This window comes from Triticum aestivum, chromosome 6B (genome assembly GCF_018294505.1).
Source record: "Triticum aestivum cultivar Chinese Spring chromosome 6B, IWGSC CS RefSeq v2.1, whole genome shotgun sequence".
NCBI lineage: Eukaryota > Viridiplantae > Streptophyta > Magnoliopsida > Poales > Poaceae > Triticum > Triticum aestivum.
In genome coordinates, this window is record NC_057810.1 from 680,386,941 (window position 1) to 680,399,777 (window position 12,837).

The window sequence follows — 12,837 nt, forward strand, 5'->3', positions numbered from 1 at the left end:
GAACACGATATGACTCTATATGAATTCCTCCGGCGGTGTACCGGGATGGTGCAATGAATCAAGAGTGACATGTATGAAAAATTATGCATGGTGGATTTGCCACAAATACGATGTCAACTACATGATCATGCAAGGCAATATGACAATAGTAATGCGTGTCATAATGATAAACGGAACGGTGGAAAGTTGCATGGCAATATATCTTGGAATGGCTATGGAAATGCCATAAATAGGTAGGTATGGTGGCTGTTTTGAGGAAGATATAAGGAGGTTTATGTGTGATAGAGCATATCATATCACGGGGTTTGGATGCACCGGCGAAGTTTGCACCAACTCTCAAGGTGAGAAAGGGCAATGCACGGTACGGAAGAGGCTAGCAATGATGGAAAGGTAAAAGTGTGTATAACCCATGGACTCAACATTAGTGAAAAGAACTCATATACTTATTGCAAAAATTTATAAGTTGTCAAAAACCAAGCACTACATGCATGCTCCTATAGGGATAGATTGGTAGGAAAAGACCATCGCTCGTCCCCGACCGCCACTCATAAGGATGCAAAATCCAGGGACACTTCATGTTTCAAATTTGTTACACAACTTTAACCACATGTGCATGCTACAGGACTTGCTAACTTCAAGACAAGTATTCTTTAAATTCATAATCACCCAACTAGCATGACTTTAATATCACTACCTCCATATCTCAAAACAATTATCAAGTATCAAATTGATCATAGCATCCAATTCACTTCCTATGATAGTTTTCATTCAAATTACCATGTTGTTTAAGACTCTCAAAATAATATAAGTGAAGCATGAGAGTTCATTAATTTCTTCAAAATAAAACCACCGCCGTGCTCTAAAAAGATATAAGTGAAGCACTAGAGCAAACGACAAACTACTCCAACAAGATATAAGTGAAGATCAATGAGTAGTTAAATAATTATGCAACTATATGAAGACTCTCTATCATTTAAGAATTTCAGATCTTGGTATTATATTCAAACAGCAAGCAAAGCAAAACAAAATGACATTGCAAGGATAGCACAACTCATGTGAAGAAGCAAAAACTTAGGTTCAACCGATACCAACCGTTAATTGTTGAAGAAGAAAGGTGGGATGCCTACCGGGGCATCCCCAAGCTTAGATGCTTGAGACTTCTTGGAATATTATCTTGGGGTTCCTTGGGCATCCCCAAGATTGATCTTTTGTGTCTCCTTAATTCCTTTTATATCTCGGTTTCCTAAATCTCAAAAACATCATCCACAACAATCTCAACAAGAACTCGTGAGATAAATTAGTTTAAAATAATGCAAAAACATTATCATCTTCTACTATAAAAAATCACTAAGGTTATTATTCAACAATGAATACTAAATGTCTCTGCATATTTAATACTCCTATCCTCAAATAGAATCATTAAACAAGCAAGCATATGCAAACAATGCAAACATAACAGCAATCTGCCAAAACAGTATAGTCTATAAAGAATGCAAGATTCATTATACTTCCCTAACTCCAAAATTTATAAGAAAAATACTATGCTGTATAATATTTATCATATCTCATTATTCAAAAAGATTCAACATTATATAACTTTCTTACTTTTCTAGGGAATTTTTGCAACAGCGGTAAACTGTCTGTTTTGAAACAGCAACCTGTATACATGCAAAATAAGCATGGAAAAGGCTATCCTTGACATTTTTATTGAAAATATAGATGCAAAACATTATTATAAATAACAGAGAGGTAAATACTAACAAAATAAAATTACGCTCCAACAAAAAAAATACATATCATGTGGTGAATAAAAATATAGCTCCAAGTAAAGTTACCGATGAACGAAGACGAAAGAGGGGATGCCATCCGAGGCATCCCGAAGCTTGGTTGCTTGGTTGTCCTTGAATATTACCTTGGGGTGCCTTGGGAATCCCCAAGCTTAGGCTCTTGCCACTCCTTATTCCATAGTCCATCGAATCTTTACCCAAAACTTGAAAACTTCAACCACACAAAACTCAAGACAAAACTCGTAAGCTTCGTTAGTATATGAAAATAAATCACCACTTAGGTACTGTTATGAACTCATTCTAAATTCATATTGCTATAATATCTACTGTATTACAACTTATCTATGGTTCATTACCTCCGATACTACTCATAGATTCATCAAAATAAGCAAACAACACATAGAAAACAGAATCTGTCAAAAACAGAACATTCTGTAGTAATATGTATCAAACGTATACTTATAGAACCCCAAAAATTCTGAAATAAATTGGTGGACCTGAGGAATTTGTCTATTAATTATCTGCAAAAGTAATCAACCTAAATCACTCTTCAGTAAAACATGGCAGCTATTCTCGTGAGCGCGAAAGTTTCTGTTTTTTTACAGCATGATCATAAAGACTTCACCCAAGTCTTCCCAAAGGTCCTACTTGGCACAAACACTAATTTAAACATGAAACCACATCTAACCAGAGGCTATATGAATTATTTATTACTAAACAGGAACAAAAAGTAAGAAACAAAAATAAAGTTGGGTTGCCTCCCAACAAGCGCTATCGTTTAAAGCCCCTAGCTAGGCATGATGATTTCAATGATGCTCAAATAAAAGATAAGAATTGAAACATAAAGAGAGCATCATGAAGAATATGACTAGCACATTTAAGTATATCCCGCTTCCTATGCATAGAGATTTTGCGAGAAAATAACTTATGGGAACAATAATCAACAAGCATAGGAAGGCAAAACAAGCATAAGTTCAAAACTTGAAGCACATAGAGAGGAAACTTGACATTATTGCAATTCCTACAAGCATACATTCCTTCCTCATAATAATTTTCAGTAGCATCATGAATGAATTCAACAATATAATCAGCACATAAAGCATTCTTTTCATGGTCTACTTGCATAGAAATTTTACTACTCTCGACATAAGAAAATTTATTATCATCAATAGTAGTGGGAGAAAACTCAACAAAATAACTATCATGTGAGGCATAATCCAATTGAAAACTAAAATCATGATGACAAGTTTCATGGTTATTTTTATTCTTTATAGCATACAAGTCATCACAATAATCATCATAGATAGCAACTTTGTTCTCATAATCAATTGGAACCTCTTCCGAAATAGTGGAATCATCACTAAATAAAGTTGACACTCTTCCAAATCCACTCTCATATTCATCACAATAAGATTCAGTATCCTCCAAAATAGTGGGATCATTACTTCCTAAAGTTGACACTCTTCAAAACCCACTTTCATCAATATAATTATCACAAATAGGAGGCATGCTTTCATAACAACAAATATTCTCATCAAAACTTGGGGGATTAACATATCATCTTCATCAAACATAGCATCCCCAAGCTTGTGGCTTTGCATATCATTAGCATCATGGGTATTCAAATAATTCATACTAAGAACATTGCAATCATGCTCATCATTCAAAGATTTAGTGACAAACATTTTATATATTTATTCTTCTAGCACTTGAGCACAATTTTCCTTACCATCATTCTCACGAAAGATATTAAAAAGATGAAGCGTATGAGACAAACTTAACTCCATTTTTTGTAGTTTTCTTTTATAGATTAGACTAGTGATAAAACAAGAAACAAAAAGATTCAATTGAATTATCTAAAGATATACCTTCAAGCAGTCTCCTCCCCGGCAATGGCACCAGAAAAAAGCTTGATGTCTACTACACAACCTTATTCTTGTAGACGTCGTTGGCCCTCCAAGTGTAGAGGTTTGTAGGATAGTAGCAAATTTCCCTCAAGTGGATGACCTAAGGTTTATCAATCCGTGGGAGGCGTAGGATGAAGATGGTCTCTCTCAAACAACCCTGCAACCAAATAACAAAGAGTCTCTTGTGTCCCCAACACACCCAATACAATGGTAAATTGTATAGGTGCACTAGTTCGGCGAAGAGAGGGTGATACAAGTGCAATATAGATAGTAGATAGAGGTATTTGTAATCTGAAATTATAAAAACAGCAAGGTAACTAATGATAAAAGTGAGCGTAAACAATATTGCCATGGTAGGAAACAAGGCCTAAGGTTCATACTTTCACTAGTGCAAGTTCTCTCAACAATAATAACATAACTGGATCATATAACAATCCCTCAACATGCAACAAAGAGTCACTCCAAAGCCACTAATAGCGGAGAACAAACAAAGAGATTATGGTAGGGTACGAAACCACCTCAAAGTTATCCTTTTTGATCTATCTATTCAAGAGTCCGTAATAAAATAACATAGAGCTATTTTTTCCGTTCAATCTATCATAGAGTTCATACTAGAATAACACCTTAAGACACAAATCAACCAAAACCCAAATGTAACCTAGATACTCCATTGTTACCTTAAGTATCCGTGGGCATGATTATACGATATGCATCACACAATCTCATATTCATCTATTCAACCAACACAAAGTATTTCAAAAAGTGCCCCAAAGTTTCTACCGGAGAGTCAAGACGAAAACGTGTGCCAACCCCTATGCATAGGTTCATGGGCGGAACCCGCAAGTTGATCACCAAAACATACATCAAGTGGATCACGTGAATATCCCATTGTCACCACAGATAAGCACGGCAAGACATACATCAAGTGTTCTCAAATCCTTAAAGACTCAATCCGATAAGATAACTTTAAAGGGAAAGCTCAATCCATTACAAGAGAGTAGAGGGGGAGAAACATCATAAGATCCAACTATAATAGCAAAGCTCGCGATACATCAAGACCGTGCCATAGAGAGAACACGAGAGAGAGAGAGATCAAACACATAGCTACTAGTACATACCCTCAGCCTTGAGGGTGAACTACTCCCTCCTCGTCATGGAGAGCGCCGGGATGATGAAGAAGGCCACTGGTGAGGGATCCCCCCTCCGGCAGGGTGCCGGAACAGGGTCCCAATTGACTTTTGGTGGCTACAGAGGCTTGCGGCGGCGGAATTCCCGATCTATCTTTGTTATCGATGTTTTTAAGGTATATGGGATTATATAGGTGAAAGAAGTCGGTCGGGGGTGCTCGAGGGGCCCAGGAGACAAGGGCGCGCCCTCCTATCTCGTGGCCTCCTTGACGCTTCCCTGGCTTGCACTCCAAGTTCTCGGGAGATCTTCTGTTCCAAAAATAACCTTTCCAAAGGTTTCATTTCATTTGGACTCTGTTTGATATTCCTTTTCTTCGAAACACTGAAATAGGTATGAAAACAACAATATGGGCTGGGTTTCCGGTTAGTAGGTTAGTCCCAAAAGTAATATAAAAGTGTATAATAAAGCTCGTAATCATCCAAAATAGGTAATATAATAACATGGAACAATAAAAATTATAGATACGTTGGAGATGTATCAGCCCCCCTCAAAGGTTTCTCTTTAGATTAAGCCCCTATGTAAACCTTCTATAGTGTCTCTTGTTGCTTGACATCCCATGGGTATTTAATACACCCACGAGGGATACTAGCGTTTTTCTCATTTCGCCATGACAGATTAATGCACGTACCTGGAAATACAGGGTTCATAATCAAGGGCGTTACTCAGCCCAGTATATGTTATAAAGTGTGAATACCCTCGGGAGTGTTCGGCGTCGCGAGTTTGGCCTTATATGCATCAGCTCCGAATCATGTCTTTGGTCAAATATTGGGTTTTCTCGGCTCCTGTGGTTGCTGCCTTACGTTCCCTTTTATCGGCTAAGGTGGCCAAAGGAGAACTACTGCGACTGTGCCCTGGTTATTCCGGATGAGCACCTCAGTAGAGAAAGCCGAAAACTGGCTGTCATGATATAGCGAGAGACTGTTCAACCACTCGAGGACTTATCGGAATCTTCGGGATTCCTCTGCATTAATGAAGGACCATTTCCCAGTCATGTACATACGCGCACCGTATTCGGGGACACGCGGAAGTACGAGGGGCTATATAGTAGCCCCGCCGTCAAACTCCTATGGCTAAGTGAGCTATATAGTCCGGTTGCCTAGTTCGACGTGCGATCACCTCCTTAATGGACCAAGACGTTGGATCAAGTGTGATTACGCGCATTTTCGCGAACACCCCCGCATTATAAGCATGGGGGCTGAAGCCAACGACTACAAACTTTCAAGTTATATACATACAAAAACGGCCGCACAGGAGGCAATACAATACTTTCGGGAAAAAGTATAAACACAACATTTATAATTAAAACAACATTGTTTTTACAATCTAAAGACTTGTCACTCGAACATGACACTCTTTGAGCACTAAGACTATATTAAACGGACGCCTTCTATGACTTGCTCAAAATAGTGCTCGTCTGGGTCCTGGCTTCTTGCCGGACTCTGGGATGCAATACCGGTGGCCTCCATATCTGCCCAATATGTTTTCACACGGGCAAGAGCCATCCGCGCACCTTCTATGCACGTCGACCTCTTTACAGCATCGATACGTGACACAAGGCCAAGGAATTGTTGCACTAAACCAAAATAACTGTCCGGCCTTGGGTCCTTCGGCCAAAGATGATCTATGACAGATCTCATGGAAAGACCAGACAACCTATGGAGCTCGGCCCAAGCGGCCATCCTCTCATTCAACGGCAGCGGACGCGTTGGAGCATTGAAGTGCAACCAAAACAACCTTTCCACCCCATGATCTTTTTGATACTTGAAAAACTTGGTCGCATTAGCAGTCATTTCGCCAGGTCCCACTACAAAAAAATACACTTCCGTGATGATACGTGTTTGTCACAGTAGGTCACGTTTTCTGTCATGCATGTACATCCATGACAAATTTATGATAGAATCAAGATAGTCATACCTGTGCTGTCGTAGAAGTGTTCCATGACATTACCAAAATTATCATCACGAAAGTATCCACTTCCATGACGATAAATCGCGCATCACAGAAGTGCTTTCGTCAAGGGTGACCGACACGTGGCATCCACCGTAACGGAACGCTGTTAAGCTATCGGGTCGAGTTTTGGATCCGATAACCCGTTAACAGCCCCGACCAATGGGGATTTTCCACGTGTAAAATTCTGACTGGCCAAAGGGAACACCTATCAGCTCGTCAGTGGGCCAGATGTTGCCCGTCCATTGGAGGAGACATGCCTATGATACATCGACACGTGGTGGGGCCCAATAGAGGCCCATATAGGTTAAAAAGGCTGGCCCAGTCAAGGGCATGTAGTACTTAATTCGGTACTATTGGGCCAGCCCAATAACGGCCTGCTTAATAAAGGCCCATTTACGGCCCGAAGCTAGATCTGGCCCGTTAATTTTTCGGCCAAAATTTGGGCCCATTTATGGCCCAAAGCCAGATCTGGCCTGTTAATTGTTCGCCCAATAATTGGGCCCATTTGCGGCCCGAAGCCAGATCTGGCCCATTAATTGTTCGCCGAATATTTGGGCCCAACTACGGCCCATTGACTTTCGGCCTGTTAGAGGCCTGATGTAGACATGGGCCCATTTCAGCCCAGTGTGACTTTCGGCCTGTTAGAGGCCTAATGTAGACATGGGCCCATTTCAGCCCGGTGAGACTTTGGCCTGGGAATGGCCCGTGCTGCCCATAGGCCATATATGATCCGACGGGACATCGGGCCCACTAACGGCCCGTGATAAAGGTGGCAACAGTTAATCCCAAGGTGACTTTGGCCCTGTTAAATGCCTGCCGCGTAATTTGGCCCGTTGATGCCTGTACTAAGCTTTCGGCCTCTTAAAGGCCCATGATATCAGTGGGCCAACTAAGGCCCGAGATATGTTTCGGCCTGGTAACGGCCCGTGAGCTAACTGGGCCCAAAAAGGCCCGGTCTACATTTCAGCCTGCTGAAGGCCCGTCGACGACTAGTGAAAATTGAGGCCCAACATGCATTTTGGCCTGCTAAAGGCCCGTGGTTTCATCTCGACCGTAACATGCCAGTATAATATTCAGCCTATTAATGGCCCAACGCTACCTGGGCCAAACTAAGCACTGGGTCGATAAAAGGCCCAACTAAAATATAGGCCGGTGTAAGTTTGGGCCTGGCGCAAAGTGTGAAGGCCCCAATCATTTGGGCCCAAGAAAGACGCAGGCCGGCCCAATTGTGGCCCGCGAAAAACCAGGCCCGTTAGAGTCGAATATTTCGGCCCGGTCGACTACATCAGATTTTTTCTCAGAAAGCGATTGATGGTAGTAACTAGTAGGAATTAAGAACAAATCTACTCTATACAATAAAGAAATTACGGCATAGTAACTGAGAATAAACCTACACTATACAATAAAGGATTTATGGTATATTACATCCACTGGGCATCGAAGTTCGCCACCAGTGATCATAAAGCGCAACGAAGAAGCAGATTACAAAAACTGGGCACCATTGTAGCGTAACAAAATAATACTGAACCGAGACCACCTCCAAGACAGTTCAAGAAAGGTTAGCCTTGCCGGGGAACTGGTGCGCAAGCTGCTGAGCAAGGCTGTGAGACCGGCCTAGCATGTCGGTCATAGCTTCCAGGTGTAGCTGTTTAGCGATGAGCTTCTCATTGGTGTTCTCCGCAATCTTTCTTGGAGATAGGACTTCAAGTCGAAGTTGAGTTGCAGAATGAGTTTTTGCTAGAACTTGGGACTGAAGAAGTCGAACTGATTCAGATAACGAATTTTGTGAGCTTTTCTGACTACTAGTCTCAAGTAACTTGAACACTGCATCAAGACAAGACTTTGGGGTTGTCTCGCTATCTTCAAGATGTTTTGCCTTCTTTGGTGCAATATATGTTGGGTTTGTCTCACATCCTTCAGCAGACTTGTGCATGCCATCAGGCATATCACCCTGAAACAAAGTAGAGAGATGACAGGTTTTGCACGTGTATAAACAAAGATGATAACTGTGCTGTCAATTCCATCCAATTTCAAATTAGAAAATAAAGAGTAAGTTCAAAATATCAATAGCATAATTTGGCATTGTTCATAATGCGGGGAGCTTCACCACACTACTGGATTACCATGTCAACATAACAAGCATAGATGAAGGGCAAAGAAAGTCATTGTATCTATTTTGGATAATGTGCATGGCATGTTGTTCATATCATCAACCACATCAGTAAGATAAAACAGGAGATGACAAGGTGCAAACGTGGGCTACTTCACCACACACTGGATTATAGATCCACAAAAAAAGCATACATATAGGGAGTATTAAGTAATGTGCATGGTATGTATAAGGAATTTGGTTTTACAAGTAAAACTTAGAACTTACGGTTCTTGCGAACATGCATTTTGGTAGAAACAGCAAACTAAACAACAATAAACGATAGGGAGTATGAGCAAATTAAACAACAGTTGATGATAAAGGCTTTAGAATGACTGACTTACATTAACAGTTAACACCGGCTTTATAATGCCCTTCTCCATTTCAAGGGAAGGATAACTCAAGAATTTCCGCACAGAATCTTCTTCATAAGCATTGCCTGTACTCTACATTTTGTAGAGAGTAATTATAGATATGATAATACTGGAAGGGATAGAGCATAATGAAGATAAGATGCAGATTGATGCTACATAATCAACTACCAATCCCTGGAAGTACAAGCGTTACAGGACAAAATATACCGACAAGAGCAATGGGCTACACTTCCGCACTGGCATTGTCTGTATTTTACTTGTTGGTAAGATTAAATATAGATCTGATCTTTTTTAGTAAATGGTGGGCGGGGGAGATAAGATGCAGAATGCTACACAATGAACCGATCCCTCTTCCCATAATACAAGAGTGTTTTGAACACTGGTGTACTGTACAAAACGTTCTTATATTATGGGACGGAGGGAGTAGCTGTTAATGTAAGTACAATGATAGACCACGTTCAGTCCTTACAAGAGGACTACAGAGCTAAACCTCTTCAAAAGCATAGGGTTGATTCTAAATTTATGTAAGAGTCCATATGGATCTTATAATGTCCACCAAATGGATGATTACAAGGCTAACATGTGCAGTGATGCTACATAATCAAACAACTATGAAAGTAAGTATGGTCATACAGGGCAAGAGGTACTCACAAGAGAAATGCAGTGTGCAGTAGATTTGCGAGATTCTGTGGTCCCTTGAGAATGAATGTTCTTCTGCTAATAGTTTTCGTACAAGTGAGACATTAAGGCAAATGCAGAAATGTAGTTCAAATTGTGATGTGATAGCATAGACAGTATCTTACACTGCAGCCGAGACCAATGTGTAACAAGATTATTCTAGTCACCGTCGGATAAATGTAGCACCGAAGACTTTACAGAAATTCCGTTCAGAGGCTTGCCATCGAAGTGCGCTTGCCTCAGGTAGGAACGATAGTTCATCAACGAGTGCTTGAAAAGCGCAACCATCCCTTGCTCATCTTCACAATCTAGTTTGCTCCTCGCCTATTTAAAAGAATGAAGTCTTGTGTCTTCTGTCAGCAGAAACATATGCAGTAATGACCATGAATAACATTAGTACATTACTTACGCGTAAGTTGCGGAGGAAGACAGGAAATTGTTTTGTGTTTGCGGTATAATCTTTCCATGAAGGAAAGATGCGCACAAAGTTCCTGACAACAACATAAGCTTTATCTTCTAAACTGGGAAGAAATGGAACAGGGATCCTATTTGCTGCAATTGGGGCTCTCCACTAGTAGAAAAAGGGTCAAATGTGAGACACATTACTCTCGGTTAGTAACAGAACCGATACTAATGTGTCCATTAGTGCCGGTTCCAACGGCTAGGCGGGAGGAGCTCTTTAGTACCGGTTCATGGCGAACCTTTAGCACCGGTTCGTTCCACGAACCGGTACTAAAGAAAGTGGTGGCAGGATGTTGTTAGAGTGGGGCCCTTCCAGCACCTTTAGTACCGGTTCGTGGCACGAATCGGTACTAAAGCTCATCCTATATAAACCCTTCGTCCACCCGCAATCTGTTCTTCCCCCTTTCCCCTCTCCCTCTCCCCTGTTCTTCCCTTCTTCCTCTCGAGTTCATCACAAAATTTGCCCCAAATTTGTCAAGATTTGTAGGCCCCCATCCTTTCAAATGATCACCAAGGTTAGCAACTTTGTCCTTTCATCTCTCATTGCTAGATTAGCTCTTGCATTGGTTCATATAGTGATTGGGTTTTAGTAATTTGGAAGGAATTATATGTGGTAGTATTTGATTTATATGCAATTTGAGGTCAAAATAACACTTAGTTTGCATATGTAGGTGTGTTTTACTTAGTGCCTTCTAAATCTCCGTCGTAACCACCGTCGATCGCCCGCACCGTCCCGTCGCCGGCACCACCTTGTGGTGAGCCTCTTGTTCATGAAATTTTATATAAAAAATTGATGTTTGTGTGATTTGGATATATAGTTACTCATATAATTATCTTAGCCGTACGTTGTTTGTTATACATAGTGCCATGGTTTTGATATCCGTCCCCGTCGGCCCTCGTCCTTGTTATGATTTGGATGTGGTATATTCTCTTTTAAAACTATTTGTTGCATTTCGTGTTTATGAAAAATTATGCCCATCAAGTTGACATAGATATTTTTTATCTAGGAGGTATGTGACCCGGAAATTCCAACCGACCCTATTGTCGAGAGGGTAAATTTAGTTGAAAGAGAAAACGAGTACTTGAAAGAAAAATTGAAAAGAATTGAGGGGGAGAAGGAGGAATTGGAGTTGCATGTTGCCGATGTCATCGATGATCACAGGATCAAGATGGAGAAAATGCGCTTGAAGATTAGAAAGATTAGAAAATATGCCATCGATAGTGAGGCTTGGCATCATTATGCTGTTGGATCAATTGTTACCTTAGTTGCGATCTTGATCGCATTTGTTGTTGCATTTAAATGCTTTAGCTAGAGAGTTATTTGTTTGTTGCATTTAAGTGTTGTATGAACTTTATGTATGAACTTGTATTAATTTGGTCTATTCGGTGTTGTGTAATGAAGATGAGCCGACAATGGATGTACGATGACCGATGCTCTCCCCAGTTCGTTGAGGGCGTGCATACTTTTCTGCTAGCGGCTGAGGCAAACAAGCGGGCAGATGGTTTTATGCCTTGTCCATGTGCTGGCTGTAAGAATGGTCGCAATTACTCTACGTCAAGAACCATTCATGTCCACCTGTTTGAGTCCGGTTTCATGCCCCACTATAGTGTTTGGACCAAGCACGGAGAAAGAGGGGTTATGATGGAAGACAATGAAGAAGAAGAGGACGACGACAGCTATCCTGGCCATGGGTTCCCTGAATACGATGATACACCAATGGGGGAAGAAGCTGAGCCGGTAATGCAGGAAGAAGATGAGCCGGAAATGTGGGAAGAAGCTGAAGAGGAGGCATCAGATGAGCCCGTTGATGATCTAGGTTGGGCCATAGCCGATGCAAAGAGAAACTGCGCAAGTGATTTGGAGAAGAAGAAGTTGCAGCGCATGTTAGAGGATCACAAAAAATTGTTGTACTCGAATTGCGTAGGTGAGAAGAAAAAGTTGGGCACCACACTGGAATTGCTGCAATGGAAGGCAGAGAATGGTGTATCTGACAAGGGATTTGGAAAGTTGCTGGTAATGATAAAGGATATGCTTCCAAAGGACAACGAATTGCCCAAGAGTACGTACGAAGCAAAGAAGGTTGTCTGCCCTCTAGGGTTAGAGGTGCAGAAGATACATGCATGCCCTAATGATTGCATCCTCTACCGCGGTGAGTACGAGGATTTGAACACTTGCCCGGTATGTGGTGCATTGCGCTATAGGATCAGCCGCGATGACCCTGGTGATGTCGAGGGCGAGCGCCCCAGGAAGAAGATTCCTGCCAAGGTGATGTGGTATTCTCCTATAATACCACGGTTGAAACGTTTGTTCCAAAACAAAGAGCATGCCAAGGCGATGCGAT